At 38.2% G+C, this 18,328-nt stretch overlaps 1 long non-coding RNA gene across 4 annotated transcripts in view; it reads right to left on the minus strand.

Moving 5' to 3' along the window:
• The window catches only part of LOC138849636 (uncharacterized), a 246,831-nt gene that overhangs the window by 151,294 nt on the left and 77,209 nt on the right, over positions 1-18,328 (minus strand). The window contains exon 5 of one of the 4 annotated variants that reach the window (XR_011388624.1): positions 17,308-17,812. The exons of the other annotated variants lie outside the window; for them this stretch is intronic. This is a non-coding gene — a long non-coding RNA (uncharacterized lncRNA). Of the gene's footprint in view, positions 1-17,307; positions 17,813-18,328 lie in introns of those variants that run through there. 4 annotated transcript variants of the gene reach the window in all.

Here is an 18,328-nt window from a genome sequence, read left to right on the forward strand (position 1 = left end):
TGTATATTGACAGATAAAGAGCTGTTAAAAAAAAACCCTTTGGGGGACCAAGGGGGAGGCGGAGTTGGGTGGCAGCACTATGGCATAGAAGGCTAAGCCTCTATCTGCACTGTCAGCATCCCATATGGGCACTGGTTTGATTCCTGGCTGCTCAACTTCCAATCCAGCTCCCTACTAATGTGCCTGGGAAAGCAGCAGAAGATGGCCCAAGTGCTAAGGCTTGTGAACCCACATGGGAGACCCAGATGAAGCTCCTGGCTCCTGGCTTCAGCCTGACCCAACCCCAGCCATTGTAGCCATATGTGAAGTGAACCAGCAGATGGAAGATCTTTCCATCTCTATCTCTATCTCTATCTCTATCTTTCAAATAAATAAATAAATCTTTAAAAAAAAAACTCTATAGTCATTAACTGTTCTACATGAGCCACACTCACATACACACACATTTAATACTCTTTTCTTAACCACAAATGGACAGAGATTTCCAGAAATTAAAAAGTTGCAACATGAGAGATCAAAATAAATGGGGGATAGGGTGGTGGATGAGATACATAGAAAGCTAAGACAACAGAGAAAGCAGAAAAAAATTATAATGATTGCATAATTGACAGCTTAAGGAAAGAAAAGATATCACTCAAATGATGAACCCTATTTGAGGACTGGAAAATAAGGTCTAGGAACGCATAAGGGATCCAATAACAAAAACATAAAACAAAGAGATTGGCATTTAAGAAAAAGATAATTAGAGAATCAATCCAGAGGTCTAGGTTAATAGGAGAGAAGACAGTAAACAATAGAAGGAAATTATTAAAGAAATCATGTAAGTTCTTTGGCATGAATCACCTAATTAAAAAGCAGATGATATTAATGGAAGAAAGACCTGCATTATTATAAAACTTCAAAACACTAGAGCTAGGAAGGTTTTGAAAAGGTCTAGGAGATGGGAGGAGGGAGAGAACAGATTATGTCATAAAATAACAACCGACATGTCTATTAACAATGCTGAAATTTAGAAGGCAATGAAGCAATGTCTCAAAAGTTTTGAGTGAAAATAGTTTTTAGTCTAAAATTCTCTACCCAATCAAAGTATTCATCCAAGGAGAGGATAGATTAAAGACTTCTGAAAAATTAAGTAACTTTATTTTTAGAGTAATTTTAGGCTTACAGAAGAATTGAATGGAAATTTCAGAGCTCCCATGTATCCCTCTTCTCCACCCTTTTCCACCCACCCCTGCCTTACACAAAGATTCTTCTGTCATTAATATCTTATATTAGTGTGATATATATTTGTTATAGTTGGCGCATGATACTGATACTATCTAAGGTCATAGTTTACAAGTTTACATAGTGTTCCCTCTTTGTATTATACCCTCCTATGGGTTTTGACCCACAGAATGTATAGTCACATGTACTGCACCACAGTATCATACAGAATAATCTTACCACCTCAAGATCCCCTGTGCTATCCACCTACTCACCTCTCTTTCACTTCCAGAACCCCTGACCACCACCCATCTTTTTGAAATTTATTTATTTACTTTTTTTAAAGGCAGAATGACAGAAAAAGAGAGACACTTCCATCTTTGATTCATCCCCAAATGGTCACAACAGCAAGAGCTCAGCAAGGCCAACCCAGGAGCCAAGAACTCCTGGTCTTCCATGTGGATGACAGGAGTCCAAGTATTTGGGCCATCTTTTGCTGCCTTGCCAGGCACATTAGCAATAAACTGGTATCAAACTGGCATTCTGATATGGAATGCCAATGCCTCAAACAGGGGCTTAAGCTACTACACCATAATGCCAGTCCCAACCACTTATCTTTTTACTATCTCTATAGTTTTGCCTTTTTTCAGAATATCACTTAGTTGGAGCCCTAACAGTATGTAGTCATTTCAAAATAGTTTTTTTAACTTAGAAATATGCATTTAAGTCTCCTCCATGTCTTTTCATTGCTTGTTGGGTCATTTCTTTTTATTGCTAAATAATATTCCATTGTGTGGATGCACCACAGTGTATTTATTCATTCACCTACTGAAGGACGCTTAGTTGCTTCCAAATTTTGTAAATTATTAATTACATTCCTGTAAATATGCATCTACAGGTTTCTGTGTGACATAAATCTTCAGTTCATTTGGGTAAACACTATAGAGCATAATTTCTGGATCATATGGTAAAGCTATGTTTGGTTTTGTAAGAAACCAATAAACTGTTTTTCAAAGTGGCTGTACCATTTTGTACTCCCACCAACAATGAATGAGAGTTTTCTGTCGCTCCACTTTGTTGACAGTATTTGATATTGTCAGCGTTTTTGATTGTAGTATCTCATCATTATTCTAATTTGCAATTCCTTAATAGCATATAATGTAGAGCTTCACATTCTTATTTTACATCTGAATATGTTCTTTGGTGAAGTGTCTGTTCAGATATCTTCCCATTTTTAGATTGTGTTGTTTATTTTCTTAATGTTGAGCTTTAGGTATTCTTTGTACATGTTAGATATAAATCCTTTATATGATAGGTGTTTTTTTTTTAATTTTTAAAGATTTATTTTATTTATTTGAAAGACAGAGTTACAGAGAGAAGTAGAGACAGAGAGAGAGGTCTTCCATCTGGTTCACTTCCCAGATGGCCGCATAGGCCAGAGCTGCGCCAATCTGAAACCAGGAGCGTGTGATTGTGGGAGCTTTGGGTGCTGGGACTGTGAAAACACTGTGGCTGTGAGAAAGGGTACAAGGTGTGGCTGGGTGTCTGGGCAGTCATTGTGGAGAGTTCCACACTTTCGGGGCTCCCTGATTGCCTGCGGAATGTCATTGCTGCTGGATCCATGCTCACACTGAGGACTGAACAGATCCCTTCTACGGTTCTTATGGCAGCACAGATTAATATTGCACCCACTAGGGATAGCGCCCAGGTGTTGGTCACCTTGGAGGAAAGGAGGTGAGCATGAGACTATGACAACAGAGCTGATCAAACCCTCCCCTCTGGTAAAAAAGAAAAAAAAAGAAATTTACCACACCCAAATTGGGTGTCACCTTAGACACTCCCCTTACCCTGAAGCACTGAACAGAGCTCCCTAACCATACCCAGCACACACACCTTGTATTCACTGAAAGAGCAGACACTCTACTAAGCCATAGAGGGATAGTGAAAGATAAAAGCCATTACAGGGAGAAAAAAAGAAACCAACAAGTATCTCAACAAATGCCTAATCATAAATGCAGAAATTCAAGAAACAAGAATAAAGAAAACAACATGATGCCTCCAATGGAACACAACAACACTCAATACCAGAATGTGAAGATGAAGAGATTGATGAAATGCCAGAAACAGAATTCAAAAACTGATCACAGGATTACTTAGAAGTAATCAGAACCAAATCCACAAATTAAATAAATCCATATATGACATGAGTGAAATTTTTCCCATTAATTTGAGATTTTAAAGAGAACTCAAATTGAAATACTAGAAATGAAGAATTCAATAGATCAAATAAAAAATGCAGTGGAAACCCTTAACAACAGACTTGGTGAGGCATAAGAAAGAATATACAAGTTAAAAGACAAATTGCTGGGAATTTTACAGTCAGACCAAGAAGAAGGAGAAGAAGAAGAAGGAATTAGAAAAATTAAAAACAGTTTTGGGGATTTATGGGGCACTATCAAATGACCCAAAATATAGCTCTTAGGAGGTCCTCTTGAAGGTAGGGGAAAAAAAGAATGGATTAGAAGACCTTTGTAGTGAAATGATTACAGAAAATTCCCCAATTTGGAGAAAGAAATGGATGTCCAAGTACAGGAAGCACATAGAACTCTTAATAGACATGACCAGAAAAGATATTCACCATGACATATTTGGTCAAACTTTCCACAGTATAGCATAAAAAAACAGATTCTAAATGTGCATGGGAGAAAGGCCAGATTATTTTCAGGGGATCTCCAATTATACTCAGAGATGAATTCTCATTAGAAACCCTATAGGCTAGAAGAGAATGGTAAGATATAGTCCAAGTCTTAAGAGAAAAAAAAAAACTGTCAGCCCATAAAACATTTATAAATGAACATAACAATCAGAAATCAAAAGAGTTTGTCACTACCCATCCAGTCCTACAAAAGATGCTTAAGGATGTGCTGTACACAGAAACACAAAAACATGGTCAACATTATAAAAGAGTGTGAAGGAAGAAAATCTCCCAGTAAAAGTACAAAGGAAATTCAAAATAAAGAGTAGGAATATTTATGGGAAAATGGCAAGGACAAGCCGTTTTGTATCAATAGTCACTTTGAATGTAAATGGACTCAATTCTCCAGTTAAAAGATACAGACTGGATGAATGGATTAAAAAACAAAACCCATCTATTTGCTGCCAATAAGAAACACATCTCACCAACAAAGATACCCTCAGACTGTAAGTGAAAGGATGGAAATATATTCCATGCTAACAGAAACCAAAAAAGAGCTGGTGTAGCAATCTAATATCAGACAAAATAGACTTTAACATAAAAACTGTTAAAAGAGACATAGAAGAGTACTATGTAATGATTAAGGTAGCAATTCAACAGGAAGATGTGACTATAATAAATATATATGCATCCAATTACAGGGCATCTGGATATTTAAAATAAATGCTAATGGATCTAAAGGACATATAGACCCCAGCATCTACAACCAATTTATAATTGACAAATAAGCATTATCTTAATAGATGCAGAGAAAGCACTTGATAAAGTACAGCATGCTTTCATGTTGGAAACCTTAAGCAAATTGAGTATACAAGGAACATTTCTCAACACAATCAAGGCAATTTATGACAAACCCATGGGCAGCATCCTATAGAGTGGGGAAAAGTTAGAAGCATTCCCACTAAGATCAGGAACCAGACAAAAATGCCTCCATTGCTATTCAATATAGACTTGGAAGTTTTAGCCAGAGATAATAGGCAAGGAAAAGTAATCAAAGGGATACAAATTGAGAAGGAGGAAGTCAAATTATCCCTATTTGCAGATGACATGATTCTATATATAGGGGATCCAAAAGACTCCACTGAGAGACCACTGGAACTCATAAAAGAGTTTGGTAAAGTGGCAGGATATAAAATCAACACACAAAAATTAACAGCCTTGACTGGCTCACAGAACACAACCCAACTATTTGTTGCCTACAAGAAACACATCTCTCTAACAAAGAGGCATGCAGACTGAAAGTGAAAGGTTGGAAAAAGATATTCCATGCCAACAGAAACCAAAAAAAAGCAGGTGTAGCCATATTAATATCAGACAAAATAAACTTTAATACAAAAACTGTTAAGAGAGACAAAGAGGGACACTATATAATGATTAAGGGTTCAATTCAACAGGAAGATGTAACTATTATAAATGTATATGCACCTAATTACAGGGCACCGGTCTATTTAAAAGATATGTTAAGGGACTTAAAGGGAGATTTAGATTCCAATACAATAGTACTGGGGGACTTCAATACTCCACTCTCAGAAATAGACAGATCATCCGGACAGAAGATCAACAAGGAAACAGCAGATTTAATTGACACTATTGCCCAAATGGATCTAACAGATATCTACAGAACTTTCAACCCTACATCTACAGACTTCACATTCTTCTCAGCAGCACCTGGAACCTTCTCTAGGATTGATCACATACTAGGCCATAAAGCAAGTCTCAGCAAATTTAAAAGAATTAGAATCATACCATGCAGCTTCTCAGACCACAGCGGGATGAAGCTGGAAATTAGCAACTCAGGAAACCCCAGAAAGTATGCAAACACATGGAGACTGAACAACATGCTCCTGAATGAACACTGGGTCATTCAAGAAATCAAAAGAGAAGTCAAAAACTGTCTGGAAGTAAATGAAGACAACAACACAACATATCAAAACTTATGGGATACAGCAAAAGCAGTATTGAGAGGCAAATTTATAGCAATAGGTGCCTATATCAAGAAATTGGAAAGGTACCAAATAAATGAGCTTTCAGCGCACCTCAAGGACCTAGAAAAACTGCAGCAAACCAAACCCAAATCTAGTAGGAGAAGAGAAATAATTAAAACCAGAGAAGAAATTAACAGGATTGAATCCAAAAAAACATTACAAAAAATCAGCCAAGCGAGAAGCTGGTTTTTTGAAAAAATAAACAAAATTGACACCCCATTGGCCCAACTAACTAAAAAAAGAAGAGAAAAGACCCAAATCAATAAAATCAGAGATGAAAAAGGAAACGTAACAACAGACACCACAGAAATAAAAAGAATCATCAGAAATTACTACAAGGACCTGTATGCCAGCAAACAGGAAAACCTATCAGAAATGGATAGATTCCTGGACACATGCAACCTACCTAAATTGAACCAGGAAGACATCGAAAACCTAAATAGACCCATAACTGAAACAGAAATTGAAACAGTAATAAAGGCCCTCCCAACAAAGAAAAGCCCAGGACCAGATGGATTCACTGCTGAATTCTACCAGACATTTAAAGAAGAACTAATCCCATTTCTTCTCAAACTATTCAGAACAATCGAAGAAGAGGGAATCCTCCCAAATTCTTTCTATGAAGCCAGCATCACCTTAATCCCTAAGCCAGAGAAAGATGCAGCACTGAAAGAAAATTACAGACCAATATCCCTGATGAACATAGATGCAAAAATCCTCAATAAAATTCTGGCCAATAGAATACAACAACACATCAGGAAAATCATCCACCCAGACCAAGTGGGATTCATCCCTGGTATGCAGGGATGGTTCAACATTCGCAAATCAATCATTGTGATTCACCACATTAACAGACTGCAGAAGAAAAACCATATGGTTATCTCAATTGATGCAGAGAAAGCATTTGATAAAATTCAACACCCTTTCATGATGAAAACTCTAAGCAAATTGGGTATAGAAGGAACATTCCTCAATATAATCAAAGCAATTTATAAAAAACCCACAGCCAGCATCCTATTGAATGGGGAAAAGTTGGAATCATTTCCACTGAAATCTGGCACCAGGCAGGGATGCCCACTCTCACCACTGCTATTTAACATAGTTCTGGAAGTTTTAGCCAGAGCCATCAGACAAGAAAAAGAAATCAAAGGAATACAAATCAAGAAGGAAGAAGTCAAACTATCCCTCTTTGCAGACGATATGATTCTGTACTTAGAGGATCCAAAGAACTCTACTAAGAGACTATTGGAACTCATAGAGGAGTTTGGCAAAGTGGCAGGATATAAAATCAATGCACAAAAATCAACAGCCTTTGTATACACAAGCAATGCCATGACTGAGAAAGAACTGCTAAGATCAATCCCATTCACAATAGCTACAAAAACAATCAAATACCTTGGAATAAACTTAACCAAGGACATTAAAGATCTCTACGATGAAAATTACAAAACCTTAAAGAAAGAAATAGAAGAGGATACCAAAAAATGGAAAAATCTTCCATGCTCATGGATTGGAAGAATCAACATCATCAAAATGTCCATTCTCCCAAAAGCAATTTATAGATTCAATGCAATCCCAATCAAGATACCAAAGACATTCTTCGCAGATCTAGAAAAAATGATGCTGAAATTCATATGGAGGCACAAGAGACCTCGAATAGCTAAAGCAATCTTGTACAACAAAAACAAAGCCGGAGGCATCACAATACCAGACTTCAGGACATACTACAGGGCAGTTGTAATCAAAACAGCATGGTACTGGTACAGAAACAGATGGATAGACCAATGGAACAGAATTGAAACACCAGAAATCAACCCAAACATCTACAGCCAACTTATATTTGATCAAGGATCTAAAACTAATTCCTGGAGCAAGGACAGTCTATTCAATAAATGGTGCTGGGAAAACTGGATTTCCACGTGCAGAAGCATGAAGCAAGACCCCTACCTTACACCTTACACAAAAATCCACTCAACATGGATTAAAGACCTAAATCTACGTCCTGACACCATTAAGTTATTAGAGAACATTGGAGAAACCCTTCAAGATATTGGCACAGGCAAAGAATTTCTGGAAAAGACCCGGGAAGCACAGACAGTCAAAGCCAAAATCAACTATTGGGATTGCATCAAATTGAGAAGTTTCTGTACTGCAAAAGAAACAGTCAGGAGAGTGAAGAGACAACCGACAGAATGGGAAAAAATATTTGCAAACTATGCAACAGATAAAGGGTTAATAACCAGAATCTACAAAGAGATCAAGAAACTCCACAAAAACAAAACCAACAACCCACTTAAGAGATGGGCCAAGGACTTCAATAGACATTTTTCAAAAGAGGAAATCCAAATGGCCAACAGGCACATGAAAAAATGTTCAAGGTCACTAGCAATCAGGGAAATGCAAATCAAAACCACAATGAGGTTTCACCTCACCCCGGTTAGAATGGCTCACATACAGAAATCTACCAACAACAGACGCTGGCGAGGATGTGGGGAAAAAGGGACACTAACCCACTGTTGGTGGGAATGCAAACTGGTCAAGCCACTATGGAAATCAGTCTGGAGATTCCTCAGAAACCTGAATATAACCCTACCGTTCGACCCAGCCATCCCACTCCTTGGAATTTACCCAAAGGAGCCGGCGCCGCGGCTCACTAGGCTAATCCTCCGCCTAGCGGCGCTGGCACACCGGGTTCTAGTCCCGGTCGGGGCACCGGATTCTGTCCCGGTTGCCCCTCTTCCAGGCCAGCTCTCTGCTGTGGCCAGGGAGTGCAGTGGAGGATGGCCCAGGTGCTTGGGCCCTGCACCCGCATGGGAGACCAGGAAAAGCACCTGGCTCCTGGCTCCTGCCATCGGATCAGCGTGTTGCGCCGGCCGCAGCGCGCCGGCCGCGGCGGCCATTGGAGGGTGAACCAACGGCAAAGGAAGACCTTTCTCTCTGTCTCTCTCTCTCACTGTCCACTCTGCCTGTCAAAAAATAAAAAATAAAAAATAAAAAAAAAAAAAAGAATTTACCCAAAGGAGTTTAAATTGATAAAGAAAAAAGCGGTCTGCACCCTAATGTTTATTGCAGCACAATTCACAATAGCCAAGACCTGGAACCAACCTAAATGCCCATCAATGGTAGACTGGATAAAGAAATTATGGGATATGTATTCTTTAGAATACTATACCGCAGTAAGAAACAACGAAATCCAGTCATTTGCAACAAAATGGAGGAATCTGGAACACATCATGCTGAGTGAAGTAAGCCAGTCCCAAAGGGACAAATACCATATGTTCTCCCTGATCGGTGACAACTGACTGAACACCAAAAAGGAAACCTCCTGAAGTGAAATGGACACTATGGGAAATGGTGACTTGATCAGCATAGCCCTGACTGCTAATGGACAACTTAATATATTATCCCTCATAGTATTTTTTTTGTCTGTTCTACTTAATATGACTGGTTTAATTCTGTAATTATCACACAGTTATTCTTAAGTGTTGAAAATTAACTGAAATGTGATCCCTGTTAAACATAAGAGTGGGAATAAGAGAGGGAAGAGATGTATAATTTGGGGCATGCTCGGGCTGACTTGCCCCAATTGGTAGAGTTGGAAACATACCAGGGGATTCCAATTCAATCCCATCAAGGTGGCATGTGCCAATGCCATCTCACTAGTCCAAGTGATCAATTTCAGTTCACAATTGATCATAATGAAAGGACTAAGAGTCAAAGGGAGCACATAAACAAGTCTAGTATCTGCTAACACTAACCGATAGAATAAATAAAGGGGAGAGTGATCCAACATGGGAAGTGAGATACTCAGCAGACTCATAGAATGGCGGATGTCCTAAATAGCACTCTGGCCTCAGAATCAGCCCTAAAGGCACTCGGATCTGGCTGAAAAGCCCATGAGAGTATTTCAGGCATGGAAAGCCAAGGCACTCTGGCAAAAAGATCTCTGTGAGTGAGATCCCAGTGGAAAGAACAGGTCTTCAAAGAAGGAGGTACCTTTCTCTGAAGGGAGGAGAGAACCTCCACTTTGACTATGACCTTGTCTAAACAAGATAAGAGTCGGAGAACTCAAGGGGCTTCCATAGCCTTGGAAACTCATGACTGGTGCATAGGGAGATTATTGATGCCATAAACAGGAGTGTCAATTGGTAAAGTCAACAACAGGAGTCACTGTGCACTTACTCCTCATGTAGGATCTCTGTCCTTAATGTGCTGTACACTGAGGCTTAATGCTATAACGAGTACTCAAACAGTATATTTCACTTTGTGTTTCTATGGGGGTGCAAACGATTGAAATCTTTACTTAATGTACACTAAACTGATCTTCTGTAAAAAAAAAAAAAAAAAAAAAAAAAAAAAAGAAATTATCAATTCCCAACTTGACTCTCACTGGGATTAAACATGACAATAGGTCTGATCTGATTTCATCATGATTTAAAAAAAAATCATCTATTATTTTTCACTTTATGTTTCTGTGTGGGAACAAACTGTTGAAATCCTTACTTAAGGTATACTAAGCTGATCTTCTGTATATTAAGATAATCGAAAATGAATCTTGATGTGAATGGAAGGGGAGAGGGAGTGGGAAAGGGGAGGGTTGTGGGTGGGAGGGACGGTATGGGGGGGAAAGCCATTGTAACCCATGAGTCGTACTTTGGAAATTTATATTCATTAAATAAAAGATAAAAAAAAAAAATTAACAGCCTTTATATACACAGACAATGCCATGGCTGAGAAAGAACGTTTTTTTAAAGATTTATTTATTTTTCACTTGAGAGTCAGAGTTACACAGAGAGAGGAGAAGCAGAGAGAGAGAGAGAGAGAGAGAGGTCTTCCTTCCGATGGTTCACTCTCCAATTGGCCGCAACGGCTGGAGCTGCTCCAATCTGAATCCAGGAGCCAGGAGCTTCTTTCTGGTTTCCTATGTGGGTGCAGGGGCCCAAAGACTTGGGCCATCTTATACTGCTATCCCAGGCCATTGCAAAGAGCTGGATTGGAAGTGGAACAGCCGGGACTAAAACCGGCACCCACATGCCAGCGCTTCAGGCCAGGGCGTTAACCCACTGTGCCACAGCACCAGCCCCGAGAAAGAACTTCTAAGATCAATCCCATTCACAATAGCTACAAAAAAATCAAATACCTTGGAATAAATTTAACCAAGGACATCAAGATCTCTAATATGAAAACTATAAAATATTAAAGAATGAAATAGAAGACACAAAAAATGTAAAAAATTTCTATGTTCAAGGATTGCAAGAATTAGTATCATCAAAATATCCACACAATCAAAAGCAATTTACAGATTAATGAGATACCAATCAAAATACCAGGGACATTCTTCTCAGATATAGATATATAGATATGGAAACAATGGAGACCCTGAATAGCTAAAGCAACCTTATACAACAAAAACAAAGCCAGAGGCATTGCATCACTATACCAGATTTCAAGACATACATCATGGCAGTTATCATCAAAACAGCCTGGTAGTAGCACAAAAATAGACATATAGACCAACAAAACAAAATAGAAACCCCAGAAATCAATCCTAGCATCTACAACCAATTTATAATTGACAAACATGCTAAAATCAATCCCTGGAGCAAGGACATGCTCTTCAACAAATGAAACTGGGAAAACTGGATCTCTGCAGGCAGAAGTATGAAGCGAGAGGTCTACCTAACATCTTACATAAAAATCAACTCAGAATGGATTAAACACCTAAATCTATGACCCAATACCATCAAATTATTAGAGAACACTGGGGAAACCCTGCAAGACATTGGCATAGGCAAAGAATTCTTGAAAAAGACCCCAGAAGCACGGGCAAACAAAGCCAAAATTAACAAATGGGATTACATCAAATTGAGAAGCTTCTGTATTGCAAAAAACATAGCAAAGTGAAGAGGCAATGGACAAAATGGGGGAAATTATTTGCAAATTATGCAACTGATAAAGGACTAATAACTACAATACATAAAGAGATCAAGAAACTCAACAACAACAAAACAAACAATCCAGTTAAGAAATGGGCAAAGGACTTAAATAGGCATTTTTCGAAAGAGGAAATCCAAATGGCCAACAGACACATGAAAACATTCTCAGGATCACTAGCTGTCAGGGAAATGCAAATTAAAACCACAATGAGGTTTTACCTCACCCCAGTCAGAATGGCTTTCATACAGAAATCAACAAACAACAAATGCTGGCAAGGATGTAAAGAAAGGGGTACTCTAGTCCACTGTTGGTGAGAATGTAAACTGTACAGCCACTGTGGAAGACAGTATAGAGATACCTCAGAAATCTGAATACGGACCTACCATAGGACCCAGCCATCCCACTTCTGGGAATTTACTCAAAGAAAATGAAATTAGCATATGAAAGAATTATATCTATCCCATGTTTATTGCAGCTCAATTCACAATAGCTAAGATATGGAGTCAACTAAGATGTCCATCAACTGAAGACTGGATAAAGAAATTATGGGATATGTATACCATGGAATACCACACAGCAGTAAAAAACTGAAATCCTGGTTTTGCAACAGAATGATGAAACTGAAAAATATTATACTTAGTGAAATGAGCCAGTTTCAGAAAGATGAATACCATATGTTCTCCCTGATCTGTTATAAATAACAGAGTACCTAAAATGTAAACTATAGAAGAGAAATTGACACTTTGAGATGCAATGATTTTGAACAACCCTTGTCTCCACTGTTGAGGAACAGTTTGGTGTGTTTTTTTTTTCATACTATTTGTTGAACTCTTTACTTAGTTAAGGTTAACCTTATGTGTATAAAGTTAATTGAAAATAGATCTTAGTAAAAAATAAGAATAGGAATAGGAGAGGAAGGAGGAAGAAGAGTGGGAATGCAGGAGGGAAAGAGGATGGGGGGGAAGAATCACTGTGTTCCAAAAATTATATTTATGAAATGCAAAAATTTTCATACCTTAAATAAAAGGTTTTGGGGTTAAAAAAAATTCCATGGATGTTTAAGTGCCTTGTATAAAAAAGCACACATCTTCCCATATACTGTAAGTCATCTCTAAATCATTTATAATAACCAATTAAGTCTAATTGCTATGTATATAGTTGTTACACTAGATTATTTAAGGAATAATGACAACATGATGTTGCATTTGTTAAGTAGAGATGCAGTGATTTTTCAAGTAATTTTGATCTGCAATTGGTTTAGTCAGTAGTGGAACCCATAGATACAGAAAGCTGGATGTATATTAATCACATTTCATTATTAAAAAAAAAAAAAACCATAGACACCCATACTAGGGAGAACAAGAGTGGAGCAAGAGGTCATGGGGCTTCAGAAGGAATTTTACAGAATAAAATAGAACTGATAAATTATGTGACAGATTTGACCATGTGGAAAATTGTATAGAAAGCCATTTTACAGAGCTATCAGAGAGCAGGAAAACCAATCATGCGTCAGAGGAACTTAAGCAAATAGAAACGACTGTTAACCTGAAGAAAAAAAAAAGCATGGTCTATACCTTAGGTCAAGAGTGAACAATATTCACATAATAATCATCATGAAAATTCTGAATATTTAGCTAAAAAATTGAAATACAGTTACAAAAGGGAGAGTTAAGAAAGAGAGAGTAAAAGTAAATAAAATACTTCATTCTAAGCACTAAACTTGGCAAGTGAAGAAATAATTGGAAACTACTATGATTTTTAATAAAGGTGAACATCAAAAGGAGCCTGATAAAAATTGAAAGTGGTTCCTGTTGAGACAAGCACAAAGCAGGGTGGGTAGAAAAGGGATTCTTTGATACCACTTTTTGTACAATATTTGCATGTAATATTCACAGACTATACCTTAATACAAATAAAATGCCCATATTTTATCAGCTTAAAATCTAGAAAGAAACACATCTTTAATATATTACAAGTAGTTTCATCACATGATAAGCTAATGGTCATTTTTATCTAATTTTTAAATTTTTCTATTTTTAACTATCCACTTGGGCAGGAAAAGAATGAGAAGTTTTTGGACTCTCAATTACAGTGGAAACTGCTGAATTTACACATACATGATGTGCCCCGGATCACTGACAGACTGAAAGGATACAAACTGAGCTGCATTGGATCATAACACGTCTTTTGCTGACTTTCACCCCTCCTGCTATGGTAGGACCTTATGAAGGAATTGCTCATACACCCAAGATTTCTTTACATTCCAGGACTGTCTCTAATGGCTGTTACTTCTACTGCAGTGAGACTCTACCAGGCACCTCTGCCATCCAGGGTAAACCTGAGGACCTGGAAGTGACATTATTGGCTTATGGAGCTGTCATTCCTCCAAAACTTCTCTCTGCCCTACCCCTTTGGATTAGACTGGTTAAGCCCTATGAGAGCACTTCTGCTGGGGCCCTGGAGTCTCAAAGATAGTTGAGTGAAAGGAGATCTTTGGGAGTTTTCTTTATTCTTTATAAATCTAAAGTAAGTCAGTCTCTCTCTCTCTCTCTCTCTCTCTCTCCCTGCATGAATTGGGACACAGAAATGGAACAAAGTAAAACATGCCATGTGACAGATGCTGTGCCTTGATTCCCAATATTCTCTGGGGTTTTTGGTTTCCACCACACTTGGCTGCCTGACTGTCTCCTTCAGTTTAGCTCAAGTTCTTCCTGTGGGGACTCCTCGGTACGTCAGCATAAAGAATTCAGCTGGGCTCCCTTGCAGTTCTGTGGAAATTCCCAGTCATGTCTGAAGTCCAAAGGAGAACATAGATGAGCGCTATCATTTACCCGTATTGTATAGATGAGGACACTGTGGCACAGAGGAGTTTAATAAATTGCTCCAGGTCACATAGCTAGTTCAGCAATAGTCTGGTTGAAAGAGCAGTGGTCTCACCTGCCACACAGTGGTGACCTGGGAGCACAGAAGGCAATCTCTACTCTGCCAGATATAGAGAGATTGCTGTTCTCAAAAACTTTAACACCTAGTGATATTTTAGCTACAGGTACCTGATTGGAAATTTTAAGAAAAAGCTTGCATGGAGTGGGTGTTATTGCAATAGTTAAAATGTTACTTGGGATGCCTGCATTCCAAATTGGAGTGCCTGGGTTCAAGTCTCAGCGCCGGTCCCAAATCCAACTTCCTGCTAATGCTCACCCTGGTTGGCAGCAGGTGATGGCTTAAATAGTTGGGTCCTGCCACCCACTTGGGAGACTCAGATGGAATTCCAGGCTCCTGGGTTTGGCCTGGCCCACCTTGGGCAGTTGTGGACATTTGGAGAGTGAAACAGCGGATGGAAGTTCTCTCTATCGCTATCTTTATCTCTCTTCCTTTCAAGTAAAAATAAGGTTGACAATTCAATTTTTAAAAAATTATTTATAGCTGAATAGTATTCCATTGTGTATATATACACCACAATTTCTTTATCCAGTCATCAGTTGATGGGCATCTGGGTTGATTCCATATCTTAGCTATTGTGAGTTGAGCTGCTATAAACTCTGGGGTTACAGATAAATTTTTCATATGCAGATTTCATTATTATTTATTTGGTGGAGGGTTAAACTTGTGAGTATAAAGTAAATTGAAAGTACGTCATTGTAAAATAAGAAAGGAAGGAAGAGGGAGTGTAGTGTAGGAAGTATCATAATATTACTAAAATTGTATATATGAAATACCTGAAATTGTTCCCTTTATAAAATAAAAAATAAGTGAAATAAATAAACAAAAAGGTTTAAAAACATTTTCATAGAAACACTTATACATAGTTCCAGTCTCAGATAGCCACCTCGTTCACATGTCAGCCTCTGCACACAATGGCCACTCTCCCTAGGCTCCCAGGTGGGACTGAATCTCATCTTATTTCATATCCTGTGGTACTCTAACTGTCTGATTCCCCATGTATAGAGAGATTAATTTTATTTTAATTTTCTCTCACTAGAATGTAAGTTCTATAAAGACAGAACCTCATCTGGTTGAGCTCAATGCTTGCTGAACTGCTCACTGAAGACCTTGCACACAGTAAATGCCCAGTATACAGCTTTGTTCAGTAGCCTCGGCCTTGTGATGAGTATTTAGTGGGCAGTAATGATTGCTAATAGATTACGAAACAGTTAACAGTGCTTATATAAAACCTCTCCACAGAAGCCCTGTAGCATAAAGTGTTAGGTTAAACCTTGTGAAATGGCCATATTTTATAAACTAATATTGACAATTGGACATGAGTCAATTCAATATAAAAAAAATAACCTAACTGGAGTAGCAAGAAACCCTGGAAAGTATTTCCCTGGAAGATTGTGAAATCTATCTTCTTGGATATCTTTTAAACTCTACCTACAGCTGTTAAATAATATTTCTTTGAAATAGCCAAAAAGTTCAAATTCTGGAGTATCAACCTTCGAATACCAAAAATTCCAGACAACAGAAATGAAATTTGACTCCCACATCTTGGCTCAGTCACTCGTCCCTGGGGTCGTGTGCACAAGGATAGTTGTAAGCAGGCCATCAGAAGACAAAGCGGTTTCCTCAGCTGAGTAGTGCTTGATCCTGACCAAAACAAAACAAGCTGAGAAATATACTCTGGGGCCTGTAAAGCGTAGTAAATCCCACTGTTCCTTGTATCCCCTCCTCTGTCTTTGGTTGATATTTTGGGTGCCCTCATACCTTCAGAAGGGATGTCAAAGCAATCATGCGAGTTGGACAGCTGAGAATGTTCTAGAACTAGCAGCCTTCTTTTGCCAGAATGGAGCCTCTGGAACTGAAGGCAGCAGAGGTAGCTGACAGTTTAATTTATCTACATTTCACCTGGAAACAATATCATTTCTTTGGGCCCTCTAGAGACCTTAGCCTGAAAAAAGGCCCAAGATGCCTGTCAGACCAAACAATGCCCATCATATTTTATTACATGGGATGAAACCTAAGGCTTTATGCTTCATTAGCAAAAGGTTTCATTGTCACTCCAGGAAGGTAGTTGAATGTTACAACATCTTATCTTGTTCTTTCTTAGGTTTTTAATATAAACAGCCTTAAAATTCCCCACTTCCCCCTCCAAGCCCACCGCCCCAGGCATCCAGAAGCTATATTATTATCAGATTTTACAGTCTGAGATAATGCAGTATTATGAGAGTGCTGATATATGTGTATATATGGTGTGCATTTTTTTAATAAAACTGCAGCCTGATAAAAAGAAGAAGTTTGCTCTCTAGTGGCTGACTTATAAAAGACTCTGAAAACCACACAATAAGGTATCTTAGAAAAAGAGGAAATTTAACAGCAATATCTGTGTAACAAGGTCTGAGTAATTATTTTGTTTTTATTGATTTTTTTAATTTGCCTTACACTGAAAAACCACATCAGAGCAAATGTTTTGAAGGCTTTTTTTCCCCTATCATTAAGCTATTTCAATTCTAAATTCTTAGAATAGCAATTAGATTTCTGGTTTTTTATTAGCCTATTGTACCTTTAGAAAGCTCTATGGATTGGTTTAATACCATATAATTAATGTCTATTATAGACACATTGCCCAATAATATAATATCATTAGAGCCTTTTAAACCATTTTTAGCTCTTTGCAGAAAGATTATATAAATTCAGGGAGAAACGATATAATTATTAATATGATGCTAATTAATATCATCTTATTAGCCTTTTTTCTACAGCAATTCAATTTATAAAATTGCACTATAATATGAATTATAAAGTAAGGAACAGATTTATTCCTTGTGCTTCTGTACCCAACAGTCCCTGCCCCCTTCTGCCATGTTTTACCTTCCCTTTTATTCTCCCTTCTCCATCTCTTTCTCCCCAAGTCCATACTATTATTCCCAATTCTCTTCAGTCTCCCTTGTCAGAGAGTAGGAAACCAAATAGCACCGCTGGCTCCTCATGTTTCAACCTTCAGTTCCAAAACAAACAAACAAAAAAAGATAGAATTAGTTAGGCAGCTTTTGACTCACACAGTAATCAATACTTTAATGGATTTTCAGATCCATAAATATATTTGTTCTTGTTTTACTTATGAGAAAGGAATGAGGAGGCAAAAAAGGCTTCCGCTTTTCAAGAGGTTAGGACCACAGTAGAAGTAAGTAGCCAAGAATGCACAGAAGAGGGTTTTACGCGGTGGGCATGTGGGGTGGTGTGAGGGCTTGTTAAGAAAGGGAGTGATGTCATCTGATTTACATTTTTGAAAATTATTCTGGCTACTGTGTGGGAGAAGTACCCCGCTGCGGACAAGAGTGGAAATGGAAACTTCCTTGGAAAACACTGCAGTCACGCAGGCAAGAGAAGATAGTTGCATAGACAAAGGTGATAGTAGTGGAGTTGTGAATAGTGAATGGATTTCCAATTTATTTTGAAGGTAGAGTTAAATGGTAATGGATTGGGGTGGGGGTGTGCAGATGACCTTTGGCTG

Source organism: Oryctolagus cuniculus, chromosome 5 (assembly GCF_964237555.1).
Source record: "Oryctolagus cuniculus chromosome 5, mOryCun1.1, whole genome shotgun sequence".
NCBI classification, from domain to species: domain Eukaryota; kingdom Metazoa; phylum Chordata; class Mammalia; order Lagomorpha; family Leporidae; genus Oryctolagus; species Oryctolagus cuniculus.